General features: G+C 29.2%; 1 protein-coding gene across 1 annotated transcript in view; it reads left to right on the top strand.

The window, feature by feature from the left end:
- Positions 1-27123, top strand: part of LOC148311329 (major facilitator superfamily domain-containing protein 12-like) — a 291504-nt gene that overhangs the window by 158306 nt on the left and 106075 nt on the right. The window lies entirely within an intron of this gene.

Below are 27123 nucleotides of genomic sequence, written 5' to 3'. Positions count from 1 at the left end.
AACCCAGATGATGACAAGGTTCTTGTCGAAACCGGTAGGTTAAATTGTATCAATAAAAATTTAATAAAAGCGGTGAAAACAAAGTTAATTAATTTTATGAAGAAGTATAGGACTCTGTCCGACCTCTTCCGTATTCTTCCATTCCCTTCGGTCGGTTGCTGTCTGCAGCCAGTTTCTATCCCCCACAGCGGTTATGTCGTCGTACCATATTTTTAAGGTCTTCCGAAGTCTATTTTATTCTTCCAAGGTCTCCATCTCATCTTTTTTGGGGTCCATCTGTAATATCAGTTAAAAGATTACAGATATAATTAAGTAAATATCGATATCACCCTCAAAATTCATTTTTACTTTTTACATCTCAATATATCGGTAGTGTAATGGCAAAAGGGTATATCTGTCAAATTCTTCATTTTTAAGTTTGTTCCACAAAATTTTTGAAATAGTGCATTCCATAATCTGGCAAAAGGATATAGCTGTAGTTGCAATACTTTTTTAGTTTTATTAAGACACGTACATATAAAATACATAAAACAAATGAGTTATTTAATTTCACAAGTTTGTTTTTGCTCTCCTGTAAAATTTGGTCTGAGACAGATATACCCCTTTGCCTTTACACTACCGATATGTCAGATGATGAAGAATATGGAAGTCTAGGTATTTACTTTAAGTACTCAGACCTCCATGTAATTATGCATGAAACAAAACAAATTTTAATTTATGTGTGTATAGCTTTTTATGGTAAAAAAAACTAATGCGTTGTTTTGTTTTGGGTACGCTAAAACCAATATAAAGCGAAATTACATTTTACGATTTTTCATCTTTAATTGATTTTCGTAGATACTAAGTGTCCTACGACAGTTGAGTGCCATGTGTGCAATAAACTTTATCGAAAAAACCTCTTAACAAGTATGGTACTGGCCTCCGCGTCTTTATAAATGGTAACTGTGTCTAAAATATAAAGTAAAGACGTGTAAAAATAAACTTAAGTGACAGCCATTAAGTTGGGCAATTAAAATGGACGTCTCGGGCGTTTTATGTTTTACTAAACAGAGCACGTCCCTCTGTATACACAAGTGTAGCTTCTGTTCTGGGATCTGATGACATTCTCGGCAGAGAGAGAAAAACAGAAAATCGAGCTTTTGCGTAAATGGAACAATTATTTGTCATTGTCTGTTTGCTTAAGCGTATTGGCAAACAAAATGAGTGCTAAGCGATGAGAATCGTTAATTTGGCGATATCAACATTTGTTTCTTGAATATAATACTTGGTTGAAATGAGAATTTTGCCAATTTCTGAGAAAGCGCCCATAAAAAAGGAAGTTATTATTTTGAATTATAAAAATACATTTACAGCTTTATGTTTTGTATACACATTTTTTTTGTGGAATTGTATTTTTTATAATAAAACAACAACTTCATAGTTTTTACCACTTTTATTTGACTAGTGACAAGGTTTTGTTGTTTTCGATATCATCAGACTGGTGGCAGGCTAGGTAAATAATGTAGGTTATATACATAAATCACAAATCTTATGTTGTTATTTGTCGTTTATAACATGATGTACAATGCAGATGACTCGTCAGCTGCATTGTACGAGTACTTACATTTTTTTAAATTGCATTTTGAATTATTATACAAAATGAAATATAACAAGTTACCGGGTTTAATTAATTACCAGTCCAAATAGTTTAATTTTTGCTAATACATTTAATTTCAAGTTCTAACAAAGCACTGATTTTAGGACATTAAAATTCATCCATTCAAATATTTTTAAATTAATACAATATTATTTCATACCATGGATTAATCGAGTAATCAAATATTTTTTTGGTTATTTTATTCGTTCATATCATTAATTAATTTGGCATTACTTTGTAGAAACCAAGATGATTTAAATTCTAAAAAATCAAATACTTGTATAAGACCACTTTTTTAAGTCTGTATTTTAACGTGTTGATGAGAACATCTCTAGTTTTTTATACTAGTCTTTTTTGTACTAATCAACTCCTCAAAAAGTGGTTTCGTATACTTATGTGTTTTATTTTTATGCTTAAACTATTCGTTAGTAGTACCTTGGTTACAGCTTTGGATCATATAACTCTAATACTTCTGGATTGGTCCATGGTAAGATTTTAGGACGTAGTTTATGTATCACATATTTTAGTTTTTAGTAGACAATGATTACCGAACTATTAAGCTGTAACTTATTGAGAGGAATCCGAATAACGTATAAAACCCATAAGTCTCTAGGATAAATTCCATTATGTCGTAATGACCACCCTGATTTGAAGAACAACAAAAGGCATTATGCGCATAAATCAAGCGAGCTTACACTTAATACTTACGATACTGTGAACGATTACTTAAGACGAAAGGATTAATTTCTGAAGCTGGAACATGGCAGCGTATATCCGTACATGCACAAAGATACGTAAAAAATATTTATGACCGAATGAAACATATCGGAGACCTACCAACGCCCCGTGATACCGGCAAGGAAAGTTTTTATTTAACACGGACATGAATATTTAAGAACCTTTTATTACCCCTTTACGGGTGAGAAATGGTCGGTTATAAAAATATTTTTATATTTCCAGTCGTGAACCCTGGAGGGTAATGCCAGCTATTTTTCACCATAGAGTTTTTCGTAGAGCTTTGTACTGTTTTGATACATTATCTTACTAACCATTCGTAATACAAGGATCCTTTCTGTTATAAGGACGCTCCAGGAATAACATAAAAATACTCCTTTATAAAATACGTACGTATGTATTGCGTTTGATTTATTTTTTACAAGCGGAATTTACATTGCGAACCGTTTTACGCATAGGGTTCCGCATTACTACTTGGCATGTCAGCTTTTTTTCAATCGTCATATATTTATATGTATATGTATATATATATATATATATATATATATATATATAAATATATATATTTATATATATATATATATATATATATATATATATATATATATATATATATATATATATATATATATATATATATATATATGTTTATATATATATATATATATATATATATATATATATATATATATATATATATATGTATATATATATATATATATATATATATATATATATATATATATATATATATATATATATATATATATATATATATATATATATATATATATATATATATATATATATATATATATATATATATAATATATATATATATATATATATATATATATATATATATATATTTTTATATATATGTATATATAATTATTTAAGCCCAGACTTCCATCCTCTTTCACATAAAAACGATAGATTACCAAGTTGAATTATATATAAAACGAGTATACATTGGCATATTATCAGTAGAGTGAATAACCCTGTGTCTGATAGATTTTTTTTTAAAATTTTTTATTTAAAAAGTAAACTGAAATATTTGTGTTTTTATTATTTGAACAAATATTTAAATTTCATACTATTTCTGTGAGCCTAAGCGGCTCATTATTAGAAATAGTTATCAAATTTTGGTAAACTGGATTCGAACCGAGAAACTCTGATTTAAGAGTCCGTGACGCTTACCACGAGACCACAACCCGACAATTATTTAATTTGCTGAACATAATAATAACTTAATCATTCGTTTTCCATATTATAAATTACATTTTCCTACGAATCCATATTTTTTTGACTGAGAATCGAGGTCTCGGTTGACTCCAGTCACAGCTAGCCTATGGACGATATCCTTTCATCTCACAAGGTCATGTTCTGGTCTATAGGTATCTGCCACTGATGAATCCATCAGATTCGTGACCAGATATCTTCATCCTTATTTGGGTTGTTGACACTCAATCGACTTCCTTCCCTCACATCCCATCAATATATTTTTCCAGGCTATTAAACATCTTTCGGAGTTGTGCTTAAAATCCTAGAACACCCACCTTTTGAAGAAAGCTTAGAGTCTCTCTTTTGTATCTAGCTCTTAGATAATTGAGATGTTCGTACCTACGTCATACTGTCTATGGGTTTCGCAGCCTTCTTCGTCAACGCAAAGTTTCAAAGAAGTTTCACACATCATTAAAACATCTCTGAAATTATTAACATTGATTAAATAAATTATTAAAATACACTTTAAAACAAAAACATCATAAATGGAATCATTGAAATGTTAATTCCAAACAAAATAGCTATGAATTTTCTAACTGTGATATGATTTTTTTTGCCACAATATTGGCATTTTTGTAACATATGTACCTTTAAAGTACTTTTTGTATGATTCTATTAGATTTTTTATGTTTTTTAAAAATATTACTTTAAAGACGACCCCTGTAATCGAATTTAAAATATAACGATATGAAGAGTTAGCGTAATACTTAAAAGAAAGATTATGCATTCCAGAAATATTTCATTTACTTATAAATGCTTCGACATAAGTAGGTAATACGAACTGTAATTTTTCATCTTCTGTATATTTCAATGCGCCACAATTCCTTTGAATAAAGGTTTTGGCCTTACTTAAACCCTTTTCAATTCAAATCCCGTGTTTTATGTACCTATAAATTTTTTCATCTATGGTTATCTTATATTATTTTTATACCTGGGTTGTCTGTTCCTCGTTGCCCGTTGTCTGCTGACGTCCCGAGTCTGTGGACTGTGGACGGGTAAATGATAAATGGGGGTGACAGCTAGAAAAAATAAATAAAAACAATCAATGGAGATAAAGACCATCTACAAAACTAGAATGTAACATTCGTCAGACAGCATCTGTCTTCTTAATTGGAAGTCTTCCAGACTATTGTAAATAAAATATACCTACCTATGTTATATATAATTACATTCATTTGAACATATATGTATACATATCGCTCACTCCTTTCAACAACGTCATATATCAAAAATCGTCAATTTTCAATAGTGCATGTTTTCCTAATGCCCAGAAAACGTACTACATCCCAGCAAAAGCGGCATATTTGTAACTTAATATTTACCCGCTACAGGGCAGAAAGTGTTGTTTTTGCATTTCGAAGAAAAGGTAGTGTTTAATTATATTTTTAAAAATACTAAATATTTTTCAAATGGGAAAAAAACATTCAGGTTTTACCTAAAAAGATCTGTTGCACAGTAAAAAGTTCAATAAGTGGCTTACTATTTTTTCATAATAACTTTAATTTCGAATATAAATGACGACTAAGGCGACATTTTCCCATCACTAGCATAACTTGAAAACCATTATTTTGTGTATGAGTACTCGGTCGAAAATGCAAAAGAATATATAAAACAAATTATTAAAATATCATTGGAGTCTATATATACATATATATATATATATATATATATATATATATATATATATATATATATATATATATATATATATATATATATATATATATATATATATATATATGTAAAAAAATTTACTGAATGTACGGTAAAAATAACAATTTTGAATTTATCTTGTGTACTAATATTTTGTTGAATAATAATCAGCATACGCCAACGTTCAGATATTCTTTTTCAATAAAATATATGTTGCCAGTAAATCATTTGGAATAAATATTATTACGTATAATCGTAAATTTCTGCGACATTTAAAGATTTAAAAATTTGTGCAACAATCTCTTCATTTATGTATGCAATAAATTAAAATAATAATTAACACCAGTTCCAAAATACATTCTTAAAGTAATATATTAGTGGTTTTTAAAATATTTAAAAAAAACTGTTTATGGTAACTAAAATAGTTGTTATAACAAATCGAAAATGGCATTTACGTATGCATCAAGTTTATTTTATTTTGTTGTATATATTTAAGAAAACATTGGTTTTAATTAATGATTATAAAAGGATGTGTAAATCATTTGCATCGTCCTTTTGCTAACGTTTAAAATTAGTTTTAATTATTCAAATTTGTGTTTACAGCTCGGGTCATAAACAGCGCGAAACTTCAAATTGTCATTTTATTAAGCTTATTTTACTATTTATATCAGTATGCATAAGTTTAAAATTATATACGTTAATACGAATTATAATGAATCGCAAAAATTAAAGTAAATTATTTGATTAATTCATTCTTAAAACATGTGAAACACTCTTTTATATTAATTTTTATGTCTTCTGATCTTGAAATTTAGATAACATGATTTCGTTTATTTGTATAAATCATTTAAACGATTTGTTTTTAATATTAAAAACTTAACCATTACGCCGTTTCTACTCAGAGGTAGGCAAAGAAAATAGAGCCCCATACCAATCTATCTTTGCAAACAATCTTCACTTCTTCTATATTCATGCAACTTCTCAAATTTCCCGCCGATCATTCTGACACCTGGCCTGACCACTTTCAAGCATTTAAAATACTTGATCACGACAAGTTTTCCGCGGTCGTCTTCTGCTTCTATTCTCACCCCGTAAACAACATCAACCCACATAATAATTATAATTATAAGGGTTTTTAGATGCATAATTTTAAAGAATGGTATAATGTACTTGAAAATGAAACCATAAAAATGAAAAATTATCGCAATTTTAACAAAAATACTTTAGCTTAGTTTTTCTAGTTTAAGAATATGTAAATAAGCTTTTTTAAGACGATTTCAAGAAATCGCCCCCTTTGTGTAGGTTTGTTATTGCATGATCGTTGGCCTCAAAACATTCGCTCGGCAAAATGAACACCGTCTTAATTTACAACATTTTGAGTGTGTCCAAATACTTGTTCACAAAATCTGGATTATCTCCAATTACAGGAGTTATTTTCATATTATTTTTTGACATTTCATCAAAGATGAAGAAGAATATGGAAGTCTGGGCATTTACGGGGCTTACGACCGTCATAGGCTGGTTTAAGTGATCACTTTACACACGTGTAACATTCACCAATTCTACCCATTATTGACAACCACACTACTCAAATTCTTGGAAGTTCTATATATATGAACCAATTTAGAAACTTTGTTCTTGAATCACTAGAACTTCACTAGAGACATCTATTGGTGAGATGTAAAGAAGCTTTTTTATTAAGCAGAAACTCTTATATTAGTATGTGGGATCCGAATCCCGGATTGTAATCACACACATGAGAAACGCCAGAAAATACCATTTTCATTTTTATTATTAAGCTTATAATTTCTTAAAACCGTCTTAATTTTTTACAGCTTTTAACGAACAAAATTATTTTCTCAACGACTTGATTACTTTTGTGCTATATATAGCAAGCCTAGGATATCTATTTTTGTAATTTTCTCAAAACTTTACAATGAAATCATGTGTTGTTACCTTGATCATCCTTCCTATTATAAATTGTCGGGTTCACGTATGGAATTAACCCATGCTTCGAAGGTACTCCTACCTGACAAGAGACAGATTAAACAAGATTTATATCAGGAAGGACATCGTAGGATTGATCCCGCATATTTGTTCGTCCTATCGGCAGCGGTCTCGGAATCAAAGGCCATTCTAGAAATTTCCTTTTGTAAACAAGCAGATACCGCGTAAAGTCGTTTATTTATACACCAAAAGAGATATTTTTATGGGCCATTATCTCCATCTTTCACCACACGACCCCGGCTAAGGAAATAATCCTGAAGCGGTTCATTCCTTCCTCTGGATTTATTTTTATCATTGAACCTTGTTTTAGCGTTAAAACAGAGTTTTAAGTCGGACGTCTATTACAGGCTATTAGGAGCGATATTTATTAACCAAACTAACGCACGTTAGACTTAACTTATCCCACCATTGAGAGTTATTTTACTAATTCCTACATTTTTTTCATTGTTTTAATATGTATTTGAAATATCCCTTAATTTATTTTAAATAAAGGGAGCTTATAATATGAGTTCAATATAAGTTTTGTATAATGGACCAATAGTAAACTTTCGAATCACCGTTATTAAAATTAAGAGCATAAACATGTTAAATTTTCATACAACATTTTGAGAATGTCCAAATACTTGTTCACAAATCAAGATTATTTCCGATTATAGGAGTTATTTTTTATATATTTTTTTTAAACATCTCAACAAAGATGAAGAAGAATATGGAAGTCTGGGCATTTACGGGGCTGACGACCGTCATAGGCTGGTTTAAGTGATCACTTTACACACGTGTAACATTCACCAATTCTACCCATTATTGACAACCACACTTATCAAATTCTCGGAAGTTCTATACTTTTTCCAATTTCGAAACACTGTTCTTGAATCACTAGAATTTCACTAGAGACATCTTTTCGTGAGATGAAAGGAAGCTTTTTATTGAGTAGGAACTCAATTTCAATTAGAAGTGAAGTCTGAATCTTAGATTATAATCACATAATGAGAAATACCAGAAAATATCATATTATTTAAGCTTATAATTTGTCCAGTTAATTGACTTACAACATTTGAAGTGTGTCCAAATACTTGTTTACAAATCTGGATTATCTTCAATTATAGGAGTTACTTTTCATATTATTTTTTACTTTTCCATAAATTTTTAATGAATACATATTTTTAAAAAATATTCACTACTTGTATAATAAACTTTAATTATAATAATAATTCATACTATCACATACTGTGCCTTGGATCAGAATAGGGTGAGTTTTAAAAAATATATTTTTTGACTTTCTTCAAATCATATGTTCAAAATGATTCAATATCTGTTACAGGATTTTAAAAAAAATTATTTAAAAATATCACATTTTTATGTATTATTTACACATACATCATCGTTCGTCTTAAATATTGCAAAAAATATAATTTTCGCTCGGTGAAGAAGTGTTTCCATTTAATAAAATGCTTCTCTCCCCAATTAAAATTTGTGTCACGGTGCCTAATTTATTTCATGTATTTTATATGGCGTTCTTATAGGACTCTTAGAATGGTTCATGTCATGACGAAGCTTCAATTAAGAAACAATTAAAGATCCATATCGAAGATAAAAAGATGGACCATTAATCTATTAAACTGACATGCAGATCGGTCTCTTTATACATTATACAATACACACTTGGCAGTTTGTCAAAGCAGGTTTACTTCAAATAAAAACTGTCATAGTTTTCGCCTGTAACAGTTATTTATCCTATTAAGATTTTTATCTATCTACAAAGTACAATGGTTAGCCCATTTGGCTACAGTACTGAGTTCAATGTCATCCTGGACTGGTACTTAATCTCAGAAATTATCCAATTGCTTTCACCTCATTATAACTATTAATATAGCATAGCATCAATGCAGTGCAGAGCTTTATGCATCGGTTATAGGTTAGGTTAGAATATACAGGATGTATTCCAATTGATTTTTGTTGTTGTGATTCTTATATTGTTAAAAATACACGTCTCATATGGAAAGATTAACGTTTCACAATTTTCTTCCGACATTTTTTCCATATCACAGTGCAAAAGACGTAGTATCGGGTAGACGCGGTATTAACTTGATAACATGAAAGCTTCATGTACCAATTCAGGGTAATGTGAAATAAATATTTGAGTTTAAAAATCACTTGTATTTTAAATTTCCTTTTCTTTCAATGGCGTTTTTTTTAATAACATAAATTGTATACATTTAATCAAATCACAATTTTAAATATATTTAAAAAAATCAGAGACCCACCAAGCCACCTTATGTGTCTTGTCGGTGGAGTTCTTTTTTAATACATTTTTTATTGTTTTTAACCATTTTAACCACACAAAAAAGAGAGAAAAATTAAGAAAATAAACATTTTACAATTTTCATAAAATTAACTCTTGATCATTCACCCATTCCTTATTGTAATTCCCATTCTTATTGCATTTTTATTTTACCGAAACTTTGCATTTTTTAACACTGTATTTACAATTTCAAGGACTATAATTGAAAAAATAAACCCTAGTGGAATTGGCTTAAGTGGTTCATGTATTGGATTTTAATAAGCACACGCAACAAGTGTTTTGATATCAGACATCGAACTAACAATGTGGGAACATGTCGTATTTTTTTCCAGCTATGCCATACAAATTTTTCTATTGTTTCGTCGTGTAATTAATTCATAAACATACATTTAAATAATCATTTTCAGATGCTAGTGTGTATGGATACCATAAACGTTAATATTTTATTATATACATCAATTGTGTTATATTATGCTAGGTGTTCCAGAATCGAGTTATGGATTCGTGGAAGTGAGAGGTTAGTACAAAGACATTGAATGGCTTTCCGTTTAAGCTATTAATAGTGACTTTTGATATTTTGTATATCTTGTATACGAGTACACGATGACAATTGATACTAAAATCTATAGCTCGTGTATTTTAGAAAGTATTTTTTTTACAGTCGTCAGCCCCGTAAATGCCCAGACTTCCATGTTCTTCTTCATCTTTGATGAGATGTCAAAAAATAATATGAAAATAACTTCTGGAATTGGAGATAATCCATATTTTGAAAAATGATATTTTCTGGCGTTTCTCATGTGTGTGATTATATAATCCAGGATTCGGACCTCGCAAACTAACAAGTGTTTCTGCTCAATAAAAAGCTTCGTTTCATCTCACCAATAGATGTCTCTAGTGAAGTTATTCAAGAACAATGTTTCAAAATTGGTTCATATATATATAAAACTTCCAAGAATTTGAGTAGTATGGTTGTCAATAATGGGTAGAATTGGTGAATGTTACTCGTGTGTAAAGTGACCACTTAAATTAGCCTATGACGGTCGTCAGCCCCATAAATGCCCAAACTTCCATGTTCTTCATCATTTTTGATGAGATGTCAAAAAATATTATGAAAATAACTCCTGTTTAAAAGTAATATGGAGATAATCCATATTTTGTAAACAAGTATTTGGACACACTCAAAATATTGTAGAACAGATCACATTTGTGTACTTTACAATCAAGATAAAACTGGTTCTTTGTAATTTAGTGGTCTATGCACAATTGGGTGCGGATAAGGGTACAAATAGCCATAAAAAATGTAATAGCTACTGATTTTTACCCCAGTATATCGATAGCGGTAACTGAGCGAGCTTAAATTAAAAGTCAGATAGGAATGAATCAATTTTACAACATATTTTACAAAAAAAAACCCATTGCCTTTAGGCAAAGCCGGGCGCCTCCACTGCCTTTCATGAATATGCATTCTCAAATTCATTAATATTCACAATTCCCTTGCAATCCGACAGAGTTTAGCATTTATATTTCGCTCGTTGAGTACTCAAATGCAAATAATCGAAGAATTCTAGTAACAGTGTACCTACATATCAATCTTATTTTTTTCATTGAAATCAATAAATCAAGTAGAATATATTCATTAAAAAAAAACAGTGTATTATTTGATACGTAATGAGTATTATATGAATATGACAATTTAGTTCAAGAACATTTTGAGTGCGTTCAAATCGTTGTTCTTAAATCTAGGTTTGTCTTATTAGGAATTATTTATATTGATATCTCAAAATCTTTATCTTAGAATAATAAGAAGTAAGTTAGAATTTCGTATTGTAGTGGTTAAATATTATACTTTTATGATTATAATTTTAAAGTCATTGGTTTTAAAACTAATTCCATTAATTGATTTGACAGTCACTTTGTAGATATGTATATCCATTTATATTTTAAAATTTAATTATTCAGATGTTCATAATGATACCTCATTATGAGGTGTTGAATACGTCGAAACATATGGCATGATAGATTTTGAGAAAAAGTGATATTTACTAAGTAAACTTTAAATACAGTGGAACCTCTCATAACGAGCACCTCTGATAACGAGCAAAAAATGTGAAAAAGTTGCTCCCTTAACGAGACATATTTCGCATAACGAGTTACAGAAAAAGGACAAATACCTTTTTACAACATTTTGAGTGTGTCCAAATACTTGTTCACAAAATCTTAAACAAAATTAAAAAAATAATATAAATCCCTTTTTCATGACATTTACTTGTGAGCCGGGACTTCCGCGCCAGTGTATTAGTCTGTGTTTTGCTTAACGAGTAAGACTCTGGAAGGAATTATGCTCGTTATGAGAGGTTCCACTGTAGGTATGTTAATGTTGAAAATTATTATTTAACCTAATAATTTTAATAATAATAATAATAAAACCCTTATCCGCACCCCAATCGTGCATAGGGCACTGCGTCATATAAACGCAGTGTTATCTTGATCGTTTACACATTAAGGAAAGGTGATCAGCCCGCCGCTTCAGGTACCAGTCCAGGGTAATATTGAATAATTATGACAGTGAAAAAATCACTTATATTTATTTTACCCCCTTTGGGAATCGAACCCGGGACCTCCAGAACGGTAGCCGAACGTGCTGACCATTACACTACGGAGGCGGACGTAATAATTTTACGGGGAAAAATCAATAAGAGATATCCATTAGCATACATATACGAGTATTTGTGTTCTTCCCACAAAAGTTTAAGCTCCCACATGTCAATTAGCTTTCTCCAATGTCCATTACTTTAGTTGTGATGATCTTACCATTGTGGTGAAGAATTATTATCCTGACGTAATAGACTCGGGTAATTTATCCACTAAATGTGTTTTCTCCGATAGGAGAAAGTTTACTTAAACTGAGAGAGACACTCACAAGATTATAATGGAAGATTGAAGCCACCGCGGCATGCATTGTAATGTAAAATTTTATTCAATATTACACGAATGATCTGCCTGCACATTGAAAAACCTATAAATTATTATGTGGTCCATCTTATTCTAGATAATAATGAATAATAACGAAGCACTTAGCTGGAGAGCTTTTAGAAATAGAAAGTTTTCTGAAGAATGTGAGGATACCTTTTTTTTATATATTATCATTTACGCATTAATGGTGTTAGATGTATCGTGGTTTAGAAACGTCGATTTATGTAGACATTAATGTTTTTTAATTTAAAAACAACATTTTCAATTATTCGTCTTGCTTGAAGGACAGCAGTAACCCGTCTTAAAGCGATTTATTTAAAATATTTTTCATGAGTTAATATTTCGTAAACGTCATAAATAATTTTGTGTATGAGAAATATCATAGAACCCAACCATAGCTGCATTGGATCGGTGCAGTCACATCTTGATCACATGGTAGAAAGCTAAGGCATACTCCATGTTTCACTTCCATACACTAGAGTTGGAACCAGGACAAGTCATAAGCCACTTCTCTATTCTTTTTCGTCTATATTGAGATGTCAATACGTTTTAATTATTGAGAGAGTGGTTTTAAGATTCCAAAGTGAAAGTTATGATATCAAAATTAATTTAGCATACATAATTCCTTTACTTTTATTTTAACTGATATTAATTCTAATTGGGTTACTAGATATGCAATAAATTGGAAAAAAAAAAAAAAATCTTTCAATCCCTCTTGGAACCAAACTGTGAGAGAAATATACTTTAAAATATTTCCAGAAAATCTTCAGAGATTCAGTCTATAACTAAAACATGAAAGGCATAAAATTTTGTATAAAAATGGTACTTTTCCCTTCTGAAAATTGATTTTCCTTTATAAGAAAATAAATATGTTTTAACTAAGTGAACTGGAATTTCACTTAATGGTGCAGAAAATATTATGCTAACTTTTTGAGTTCCGCTTATTTTATGAGTAAATAACAAAATGCCTATTTCATTGTTAAAAATTCAATTTATGAGACGAATATAAAATATTTAAAATCTTGTAAAAGGACATTATTTCTTACTATCTTGCATTGTCCCCTGAAAATAACTCAAACCACACACTCGTCATAAAGAATGAACATCCATGAGTGCATTGAAGGCATATGTTACAAGAGAAATGTGAATTCACCGAGTCGACATTTTTGTTTACTCTTTTCGTAATAAAACCAATCTTTGATATTACAAGCAGAAAAATAATACCGAAACTTTATTTGAAAAAGTTATGCCTCGGGTTATATGCATTAAAAATGCTTATTAAAAAAATACATTCACATAAAACACATGCATTAAAAAACAGAGGAGATTGAGTTTTATTGAAAACATATATTTTTTGCTTATAGATTTTAGGTAGTAAATATATATTGGTTATTAAAGAGGTACTTCGATTGATAGTCGAAAGGGTGAATTAAAAAAATACTTTATCTGCAAATTTCTGTTTCCTATGCTGGTACCTAAAGCATGCTTGATTATACTTGACCTTTACCTTTATGGTTGACAACAAGGGGAAAAAGTGATATTTCCATTAAAAATACTGATATATTGTAGTTCTATGATAATTTTCAAATTATGAAATAAATTAAAACATGAATATACACAAAAATAATACATATAAAGGATTTTTACCCAAAATTTAGAACGGAGACATCACCCAGGAATTATACATAATATACCTATATTAAAATTAATTATAAATTATATCTCACCAATAAGGTCCAATTGAAGTGGAGAAGAGTAGAATTGAAATAAAAATCAATTGATAAATGATAGGAAAAACTTAATAGTAAAACTAAGTAAGTATATAAAATATTAATATATATCTAAGTGAAATTATTCTACGCTGGTAATTATTATTAATAAGACGTTGCCTTAATCAAAACCATAACTTAGAAGCTGTATTTCAAAGATTATAATATTTTTTACGTCTGCCATCATGAATTATTAACCGATAAATTACTACTCGATCAATATTCAAGATACAGAAGCTGACAGATGGTAGACGGTTTTAAACGTTAACAAACATTTTATATTATTGTATTCGTCAAAATTAAATATAATGTTTAATAATTTCTGGGATAATAAATGGCTTAGAAATAATTATGTAGTAACAATAAAAACATACAGGGTGGCGAACAATTTATCACCCAATCGGAAGATGTAATAATTTTTGCAAATGGCGTCTTACGTCAATCATATTTGACATTTGTAAAAAAGATAGTTGCAGTATATAAACAAATTAATGAGGCGTAAAATTAATACTTTTATTTTGTTTATAAATAACATTTTTCCTTTTATTTGTGTGATGTAATTTTTCATTTGGCCCTTTAATTTTTTTTCTGTTAAGTGGAAAAGATGATACCCGTCAAGTAGCTGCTGCCAGTGTTGATACACATTTGTGCCCATTTTATCAATTTGTATGCATGCTACAGCTCTAGTTCACAAATTTCAAATATGATTGACGTACGACGCCATTTGCAAAAATGATGACATCTTCCGATAGGGTGATTCATTTCGTGCCACTCTGTATGAACAGTATTCACAGAATCAAAAATGCTGATGGTAAAATGGATGCTTTTAACAATACTTTCAGTAGGTAAATGGGTATTTCAAGACATAAATTAAATCATATAAATTAGTTCTCTCACTTTCCTGTTTGTGAAGTTTATTCATATTGCTATACATTTTATTTAACTTTTTATATCCATTTAACATTAATTAAATGGTTAAAAAAATATCAAGATTATCGAGCACATTAAGGAAGGTGTTAATAATTCGTAAAGAATATTGGTGCATCACTTCACAAAAACCTCGCTAGATATCACTTATGGTATATGGTATATTCAAAAGTGGGTACTTAAACATTGCATTTATACATCTTTCAACTCAATTGAGTGGTATAGATGTTCAAAACCATGGTAAATGTTATTGAAGTGTAAAATGTGATTACTTAAGCTAGTCGTCGACAGGTTGTTAGCCTTATAAATGACCATATTCCCTTCCATAAAATGGCTTATTTCCTGCGTGAAATACACGTGTACTAAAAAAAAATGAAATGTGCTAGTAAATTGCAAAGAGTACAGATCGGTAATCCCTCTTGTCTACGTAATATAAAAACACCTCTACAATTCAATTTATTTACCTAACGTTTATTTTGTTGCCGTATAAAAGAAAATATATTACTACTATTACAAATTTTCGGGGGAAATATAAGTTATAGCGTTCGATACGTTTTTCCTTGCAGAGCTATTAAACGAACATCATAAAAAATCGACCCCACCCAAGCTGGTTTACGACCCCTGATCGGGACTAATAAAAGGGGGAGAGATAGAACGTAACATGTGGTGATCTTTTTAATCTACCTTCAGCGACCAGTACCTATCTGCTCCAGAGATAGGAATAGCTTGAGAAAAATGTATATTTGTGTAGGTGCCCATGTAAATATATATAAATTACCGTATTCTGCGCAATATAAGACGCAACTCATATTTGAGTAGTGTAAAAAAAACCTTACTAAGGTTTTTCTTAGTGTATACAAACATTCATCGAAAACATAAAACATCATATTACACAATAGTACTGTGTTTTTGTGTACTAAAAATACACTTGTGGTGTTGTGTGGTGGACTGTATTATTGTACGATTCCTATCACTACAATGATGCCAAATAGGTTTCCCGTAGTATCAAAAATATGATAATTTTTAAGACTAGCCGGAATTGTATATCAAACATTGGATTTTCTTATGTTAATTTCAAGTAAAAGATACACCAGAATTTTGTAGGTATTTCATGAAGAAAAAAATGCATATTATGGTCCATATAATACGGTAAACTATTCGTTTGCTTAAAGTCTTAAATCTCAAGTATTCACCATTTGCTTTGAAAATTGCATTTAAATACGCGCCGGCTTTTATATATATATATATATATATATATATATATATATATATATATATATATATATATATATATATATATATATATATATATATATATATATATATATGTATATTTCAACAACCCTTTTATATATTATGTAAAGTGTTATCTGCCGTAGATAAAAAGAAAACGACATTATATTTTTTTAGAAAATCGCATTTATAATCTTCTTATATTATTACAAAATAATTCCCTGCTTTACTATTCCACAGCAAACATTTTCCTTGTTAATTATTCAAATTCCTAGCAGTATTACGATACTAACCGAGGTGAGGAGAGTTGACTGCATGCATACATTTAATAAAGCATTATATACCTGAGGCAATTTACTATCCAAGGTATGTCCCTTGCACCACCTAGAATCTAGAGCTTAATGCAGTTAAATCGGATGTATAATAGTATTTCATAAATGTGTAACTCATTACGATAACCGGAACTAATAGAATGTGTCTGAGGATTCCCACCGAGTATGAAATATTTTTCGAATTAATAGTAGGCCCTGTAATATCTTCAACAATAAATAATGCATGATGATATATTGCGTATATTATGCACATGTTTTCTTCGCGGTTGAAAACAGAATGCAGTGTCATTGGAAAACATAGCCATTTGTTACACGTCCGACATATTATTATTTTACATATGAACATACGTATATGTATATTACAGGAATTCATAATTCTAGTGGTTTGGCATTTCACTGTAACGAAATGCCATGTTTTTTTTTAAATTACTTAAATTGAAATACGTAAAAACTGTTTTTAGAAATAATATCTGAACACAAAGAACTTCATTGTGGTTTATTTACATCTGTATAAGAGTATTATTACCGCTTTTCACAATTTGGCTGCAGTAGATATGTCAGACTTTTGTTATGGACCGCAATAATGAGCTACCGTATAAATAAGATTCGTTATTATCATTTTTATACACGTGAAATTACATATATACATCAAAATAATGTTGATTTCGATATTGGTTTTATTTAATAGATCAATTTATGCCATTTCGGGCTTATGAGCGCCAAGGCTAGCCATTAAATATATTTATATATATATATATATATATATATATATATATATATATATATATATATATATATATATATATATATATATATATATATATATATATATATATATATATATATATATATATATATATATATATATATATATATATATATATAAATATATATATATATATATATATATATATATATATATATATATATATATATATATTATATATATATATATATATATATATATATATATATATATATATATATATATATATATATATATATATATATATATATATATATATACATATATATATATATATATATATATATATATATATATATATATATATATATATATATATATATATATATATATATACATTCCACATTTATCGTAAAAGGTTTTGCCTTACATTCGTTTCAGAGATCCTATTTCGACTTTATTCCATCTATTTTCATCCTTCTTTTACCAAATTCATGCTTGCTTCCATATATTATTCCCTGCATTACTTACATATAAATGTGTTTAATTTATTCTGTTTAACTAAACGTGGCAGCGGCTTGTTAAGTAGTCTCTCAGGAAAGTCCAAAAGGCTGGGAATACCGAATTTCCTTTTCCGACCACAATGTTAACTTAAAAATTTCAAAGCACACGTTACTCGTACGTTTTAGAGTAGCGGACGCTCTAAACATACAGAAGTTTATATGACAGACGCGGTGGCATAGTTGGGTAGACACTCGATTGCGAAACTGGCGTCGCGGGTTCCTTTCCCACTTATTTAAAAATAAATTCAAGAAAGATTAATTTTCAATTGGTCTGGGTGTTCGTGATGTGTTTTTCACATTAACTTTCCCTACCTGCTCACAAGCCTCTAAAAGTAGAGACTTTGCAGGTTATTCCTTTAAAAAACATAAAAATGTCTGTGTGCATGGTTTCATCATAGGCTAATTCTTTGACGACTCTTTTTTTGGTCATTGGCCATGATCGTCGATATGATCTTATAAAAGTTCTTCATTCTCGCTGATCCGTTTTTGCACGATAAACTAAGTCTTTTTTAACAACCGTAAAAAATCATCGTTTATTTACATATCTGGACTTAATGACCAGATCATTTCGATGATATAGATCGACTGATGCGGATCTTTTGAATTACCGGATTTCACTTACCTCTAGTGCTGTGTCCAATTGAGGGTCAACGCCTTGTCTAGCACTGAGACTTCCTCTTCTATTGCTATATGCCTTTGCGAATCTAGTTAGAAACGCTTGCTTTGGCTGCATCTTTTTGAAAATTTTCGCTGTTCTGACTTCTAGGTCTCCCTCGTGGACATCTGACTGAGTACTCGTGAGTACTTTTAATAAGGCATACTTTAGATTCAGAGTGGATATAATATATAGTATGTATAGTATTTGTATTTGTAATATATAGTATTTGTATCTCTCAAGAGTTCTCAAAAATATGGAAGTCTTCCTTTCTTTGATATATCACCATAGATGTCTCTAGTGAAATTCTAGAGAATTCAAGCACTATGTTTCGAATTTGAACAATATAAGTTTTAAGAATTTGAGTAGTGTGGTTGTCAATTATGAGTAGAGCTGGTAAATGTTACACGTGTGTAAAGTGATAACTTACACCTGCCAATGACGGTCGTCAACCCCCATAATGCCCGAACTTCCATTTTCTTCTTCATCTTTGATAATAATTGGAGATAATCCAGATTTGTCAACAAATACTTGGACACACTCAAAATGTTGTAAACTTCATTTTAAGTGTGTTGTTCTTATCTTAATTTTAAGTTCATATTTTTTTCCACCGCATTTTATATAATGTGTATACCACATAAACTTTAGAGGCCTTTACGTTTCACCTCGGGGTTCAGAATAAAGATAAATTAAATAATGATTATTCAAAATGAAATATTAATAATTTAGAGATTACGAATAGTAAGAAAGTGATTTATTTTTGATTTTTAATGATTTATTTAAATCGATATTTACATTTAAAAGTTATGCTATATAAAATGAGTGGCTCGGTAGGTCATCCGATAACAATAAACGTATAAAATCAAAAATTAGAAAAACGCAACGTAATATACTAAAAATTAATACTTGAAACATCTCAATCTAGTAATTTCAATACCAGAGACTTCATTTAACATTTAAAAAATAATATATTCATTGCCATATATTGAATTATTTAGAACGTTAAAATAACGTTACGTTTTCAATTAGCAGACATCTTCGAAAGTGGTATTCCAACGTTGTTTATTGATTCATCATTTTTTTCGTATAATTAACTGTCAAAATTAGAAAATAATGAAAAACGTCGCTTCGAGCTCCGGCCTTCGAAATCACATTAACCCCAGTAATAGGTTATTTAAATTTTAAACTTACTTCGTGATCAGGATTTAACCTGCTGTCGTCAAAATTTGTATGTTAAATTAATATTCAAAATTGCAGATTATTGCAAAGTGTTTATTTAACTACCCATCTTACAAGTATTTAAACGTTTAGCGTTTTCGCTAAATGGCATATAAATTTAATCTATCAATGAAATTCAGTTAAAATAGAACTTATAACTACCGTAAAGACGTTAAAAATGCTTTTGGGATCTTCAAATTATACGAGCATATACATAATACAAATATTTCAAAGAAATATATTTTACCATGATCAAAATGAATTCGTAATTGGATTTTTTTTAGGTTATTTGGCTGATTCGTATGTCACAAACGCGAGCAAGGAGCGCCAAAGACACACAGCATTATAACTTTAAAATATTTTTTTTAACGGTTGTTAAATTTTAATAAATAAAAATAATATGCATGTTATTAAAATTATGCTTTCTCCCTTCTATTTGATAGCGTGTTTTACGGTTTTTATCTTTTATTTATATATTTTTATATGTGTGTACACTTGCATGTCTTTATACTAGCACACATGTGAACATATGCATTTATTATTTAAAAATTAACATGTTTATTTTAAATTGCATTTATAAAATAAAAAGGACATACATTTTTCAGGATATAAAGAATAATATTTTACGATTTGTTGAAAAAATGATTTTTTTCTGAATGTTTTTATACCTTAATAGAAGTTAGCCCGTAGATAAAGCTGGCTACCATATTTTTGTAGGCTTAATAATGATGTGTATAAAACAAGTATAATTAACCTGATATAAAATAAAAGAAGTAAGAAAATAAAAGAGCTACGATTTTATATACGCAGAAAATATGTTAACTTTATATTGAGTTCTCATAGCAATATTTTACCAAGCATAAAATTTTAACTGTTGTCATAAATTTTATCGGTGAATGAGTTCGTTTTAATGCGTATGTGGAATAAGCATATATCTATGTATATTTACCACCACGATAAAGTAAATTGTCTTGAGGTACCTATTCTTACGCCCGATACATAATATCTGCTATAAGCAATTCAGTATGATGAAGTATCCAACAACTCATGCCTCTTAATACGAGTACAGTTTTAAACGAGGTAAAATTTAACAGAATATCTCTGCGTACAATAAACTTTTTTTTTTAAATATACACTATACAATATAAATTTTAAGAAGAGTTCATATCTCCGATATTTTAATTCATTTCAATTAAATTATTATTTAACTTATAGTACTGAATATACGTACGATGGCAAGCTTATTACTAGGAAACAATATCTTCCAACCAACCAAAAATAAACTAGTGATACTAATCTTCGAACCATATATAACCGTTCAAAAATAGAGGGTAGATAGTACTACTACATGAGGATAAACGAACAAATCAATTAATCACAATATAAATGATTTTTTTAAAAATATTTTATATTAGTGAAACTGTAAATTGATGAAACCAAGGAAGTTTAAGGATTTAAGATCAAGTAAAGAGTTGAGGAGGAGAAGTATGTTAAGATGGGTTTACAATTAGGGATAGAGGGATAGATAATATTTCAGGCGTTTCTTAAAAGTCATTGAAATGTTACATTTGTAACATAAAGAGGTAATTCATTCCATGGTTTGGCCGCTTGAATAGAAAGGGAATTACTTAAAAAAAAATTACTTTGAAGAGGAAAGGAAAATATTCTCTCCTGAGAATAATGAAGTAAGAAACCATGATCTTATTTACATTAAATTATCAAAAAGACATTTAGGCGGCTTGGGTTTGTGAAGAATAATATGAACTAGAGAGATTGCATATCGTGATTACTTAGTAAATTACCATTCAAAAAGTATTTTACTGAGAATATGTGCAGCTTAAATAAATAAGATTTTCATGGGTCATATTTGCAATTCAAATTAAATTGTCAATTTATTTGCATTTAATGAATTCATTGCACAAACAGAACCATTAAAATATTTTTGGTAAAATGTGTAAATATTAAGACGCTAATTCAATACGTGCCAAAAAGATCCTTTTAGAATTTAATAATGTTTCAGTATACTTATGCTAATAAGATGTCATATCATAACATGCTACTGAGGATATTTCAAATATTTCGAAATGAATCCTAAAAAGACATTTTTTTTGTAAAATACGAATCGTATGTTTCGTATAAACGGTGTTATATATATATACATATAAAATAAATGTTATAAACAATACAAAGATTATATTTTTTATCGTTGTTGAAAATTGTTTTCGAAATTATCCAAAACTAGCTTTGAAAGACAAAATTAAGCATTGAATTAAAATATTCGCGTTTATCATTTTTCTATTAAAAAAAGACGTTTGGCGTTTATGCTAGAGAGCTGTAAACAATTGTATTTTATCATTCGTTATTCTAGATTACCATCTAAAATATAAACTTATTACCTTACTCTCGTCAAAGTTTACAATTCGTTAGATATATTCAATCCACATTTTTTTTGGGAATTAAAGGAAGAAGAAAAAGAAAAGAAGTGATCTTTAAAATTGTGTGACCTTATAATGTCAACGGTAATGCATTTGACTTATTTAAAAAAAAACGCATTTGATCAATTTAAAGTCAATGAAGCGACCGCCTGAAAGGGCGTCTGCGCGGGGTTTGATTTTAATGGCATTTTAAATTTTTATTAGATTTGATATAGCACCTAGACGGTGTAGGTGGGAAAGTGGAGTGGGGGCGGAAATCGATTTGGCAGCCTTAGCACAACCCTTAACGTCGGGATAATTAAGTAAACGTTGTTCTTCCGGTATTAAAGTGATACCAGGTTCGGAATTCATGCGCCGAGTGGTTGGGAAGGTGCCAGAGACTGGGAGACTAGTGCAGTGCCACTACGACTGTTCCTCCTTTAAACAACAACTGTTCAACTAAATTTCGCTTGGAATTTCATATTACCAGCTCTCCAAAATATGGAACCCTCAACTGACATAAAAAAGGTAAGTTTATAATAGGAGTGCTATTTTTTATTCAATTTTATCTACATACATGTACACGTGATAAGTAAAGTAAGGGAACGGATTTGGCAATAATTGACATCTCATAGACTTCTTCGTCTCTTGTTACGTTATCTAATTTTTAAACATAACTTTTGAGTTATAAGATAAAATAAAAATCTGAACATAGTAATATCATGTTTTCATGCGTTTTTCAATTTGTGAATATAATCCAGGATTTGGAACTTGTATAAAATTAATGTGGATTGATCTGTCACGAGATTGATCAATATATTTTGTTCCATAAAATTTAGTAGCATAATTGTCAATCGTGGTTAGAATTGGTGAATGTTGCACGTATGTAAATTGATCACTTAACCAGCATATGACAGGTCATATAGCGCTTCCACAGAAACCCAGACTTCCATATTCTTCTTCATTTAAGTTGAGATGGCGAAATGTAACTGCTTATTTCATAATTTTTAAAAATTATTTTCATAAAGAAATAACCAGATAAACGTTATCATTTAGTGTTTTTTTCGGTTTGTACCTACGCGAAAAATTATGTGTTGTAAGAACTTGTGATGAGGGCCAGGAGTAAGAAGAAGTTATTTAATTTTCCCATATTCAAATAAGTCTATCATATATTACGTACCTACCTACTTTGAAAATGTTAGTTTCAAGAGTTTTTTTTAAGTTTAATTTTTTCGAAGTTTCATTGCGGATAAAGAAGCTTTAAGCTTTAATAGGGCCTATTCTATGAGAATAATAAATTATCGTTTCTATCATCAAAAAAGTATTAGGTCCAACCATAGAGAATATTCATTTTTGATTGAAAAAAATAAAAGAAATCAGTTTTAAATCTAATGCAAATATTTGTATATCAACTGTTAAGATTTTTTTAGATAACCTTTAGTGGTGTGTGTGTGAGAATGGAATCAAGTTGTGGCAGAGTTATCGATAAACTAAGAGCCTCTGAATTAGTAGCCATTATACTAGCTAGCTATATAATCACAACCCAATTCATAATATATTAATATTATACATTGCGATCAAATTAAATTCCTTCGATATAAAATTCCATGAATTTTATGGTCATTAAGACGACCGATATCTACGACCGCCACCTCTCGAACATGGTCAACATTAGAATTTCCCAATTAACGAGTTATGCAGTGATATTATATGTTTTAATGGAATACGTTCACCATAAATGGTATTTTGACATTATTATGAGCCAAAAGACGCCTGTAAACTGCATTAAAAAATATCAGCTAATTTTCTTATTATCACAAGTATTAAGTATGATGAATTAAAAATATCTTACAGTCACGACCGTTCATATATTAAATGTTTTTTATTTGGAAGAGAAACCAACATTTCAGCTGGTATTTCAGGGGTTATTAGAGCGATGTGTTAAAGAATTACATGATTTAGATGGCGCTTTACCACTGGTGGTTAAAACATCGGCTTTTAAGGGTGCCCTCTCAAATATACAATTTAGTCCGCGACAGGCTGCGCGAGATTACAACAGCTAATACTGTCTGTAGTAGGGTAATTTAAGTACGTTAGTAATGAATTTAAACCAAAAAATAAATACAAAAACAGTTTATATTGTCTGGAATTGAAAATAAACTCATTGTTAAACTGTTAAAAAAAATTAATAAAATTTTAATCGCGAGCATGGTAGATTAATTAAACTACATTAGTTGTGAATTAAAACTTCAATTAAAAAAATAAAGCTTGTCATAAAATCTAAATCTGATTGAATAGAATAGCTCCCAAACGTGCACTCAGGTTCTTTGCGAATACCTCGAGATATGATGAAGCTTCGCGGAGTGTATTGTTGAAAACTTGAAAAGATTGAGATAAGCGGTCCATAATTAGTCAAGGTGACAGTTGCACCTGCAAGATGGATGCGAAGTGTCAAGATTAGCTCTGGAAGCAACAGGGATACTCTCCTTCCGGCAATGATAAATAATCAAGATATTTTTTCATTACTGAATATACTTATTTAATATTGAAAATTAAGTCAAAACAACATATCAAGAGTTTTTTATGTCGAAGTTCGTGATTTTTTTTAGTTTTATAAAAACTGAATCGTATATCTTATAAAGGTATATTTTATCTCACATATTATTGTTAATCTAAAACAACAACAAAAAGTACTTAAAAATGTATAAAAAAATAATTGAATAGGTATAGTTTTTTTGATCACTTTTAATTAAAATTCATTTTTGCTTCCTTCTTTATTAAATATGAATGAAATAAAAAAAACAGTAAATATTAAATATAAATATAACAATAGTTTAAAAAATCATCGAAATTATTCGTATGAAACGATAACGTTACAGCAGGTCATGGAAAAAACTTTTTTAACCACTGAAAAAAAAAAATCAAAATGTATATTGATGAAATCAGAAAATATTTACTCGTAAATTTCATCTAAAAATACAACTTTCAAGTTTGAAATTGTATTTAGAAGATATTTTAATATTGACGCGAAAAAAACGCCTCAGTATCATTCTAGGTGACGCATGACGGCAACGTTTACCGTAGGTACCTTCAATTATTATTTCCTGGTAAATCATAAGTTTTTTTCATTAAAATATTCAAAAAAGTAACAAAAAAATAAACTATTCTTACTAGTTGGTTATAATAAACTTAGTTTGAAAGTTTTTTCAATTATTCTTGTTGACATATTTGAAAAATACAAATTATCAATTATTTCGTTAAACACTTCGGTATTTGTCATTTTATGGCTTTTGAAATACCTTGAACCTTTTTTGTTTGTACATTTCTATGTCAGGTATTTTACCTGTGTCAAAAGGGCCATTAATTCGTTTTAAAGGTAAATATATTTTATTGAAAACTAAACGCTTAGACAAATTATGTCTATGGAAGGAACCAGCACCCCGCTGGCATATAATTTAGAGGCGTCGCATGGTCAGTTATTATTTTTTTGTTACGTGTTACCTAAACCTAAGCATTTTATTATTTTTCATTATATGAGTAGTTATGTTACCTTATTAAGGATTATTTATCATCGATAGTCACACTAAGTGATTAAGGTAATATGTATTATTACGTTAACAAGGATAAATTACTAAAGTAATAAGACTTTAGAAAGTTTTTAGAAATTGATTCTAATATTCAGATTGATTGATAAGGGTCACACGACGAGGGTTAGATATTATGAATTCTTTTTTATGTAATAATTAATTAAACTTACTTTTATGAATAATGATTGTATTCTATTTTGTGTATGTGTATTATTATAAGTAGCTCCTATCAAATTGTTCCAAGAAGTCTTTATAAAGTCAATAATTATGTTTTTATTATAAAAAGCTCATATAATTATAATAAAAATAATAATTCCTTTATTTCATCATTTTCTGTGAGGAAGTTCTTATCAGTTAAATAAATGTTAAATAACACTACCTGTACTAGGTCACGTGTTGCTGTGGCTCAGTCTAGTTAATGGAAACAAAAGAAGAAAATGAGCACACATTTCTAATAATATTTCATAATGCTCGTGAGTAAGCAATATTACAGCAACTGTCAAAAAGCACGCTATCTACAATGAGCCATGTTTGGTATTGCATGTAGTCCTGTTATGTTTAATAGATTGTGCTGCCATCAAAGTAAAAAAAAACGTGTTTAAAAAAAAAATAAAAAAATTCGCTGAATAATTTTAGGAGACTTAAGGTTTTTACCAAACGAACATAATTATTTTTATTAATATGCTTTTTTGAGTGACTAGCAGATTTTTAATTTAAATTAATCAAATTATGGGCTTACGACCGTATATATGCATTGATATATGAATATTGTACATAGTTGTATCAATATTCATAATTTACTTTTATTTCGCTCTATATTTCATCATTCAATATGTATGACTAGTATTACCAATTATTTCTACACTAATTTATTCCTCTGTATTTACAATAGACGAATATCATTTAATGAACCATTCATTATCATAATCGGATAAGAGTTTCTAAAATCCCGATTTGCCGGTTATCGCATTAAGATGGAACCGACTATCTATAATTGCAGTAGCTAGAACAGATCAAATTGCTGGAACTTCGTTAATAAAATACATAATTTCTCTTTTATAACCGTCAGAATGATCATTGGTACTCGTGGCCTAATCAGATTTTCGGGATTTCGAGATTCACATTAAGG

The sequence above is a fragment of the Brachycentrus maculatus genome, unplaced genomic scaffold (assembly GCF_059751285.1).
Source record: "Brachycentrus maculatus isolate JH-2025_06_01 unplaced genomic scaffold, ASM5975128v1 h1tg000067l, whole genome shotgun sequence".
NCBI lineage: Eukaryota > Metazoa > Arthropoda > Insecta > Trichoptera > Brachycentridae > Brachycentrus > Brachycentrus maculatus.
The sequence above is the reverse complement of the archived record's forward strand: the minus strand, read 5'-3'. Positions and strand labels throughout refer to the sequence as shown.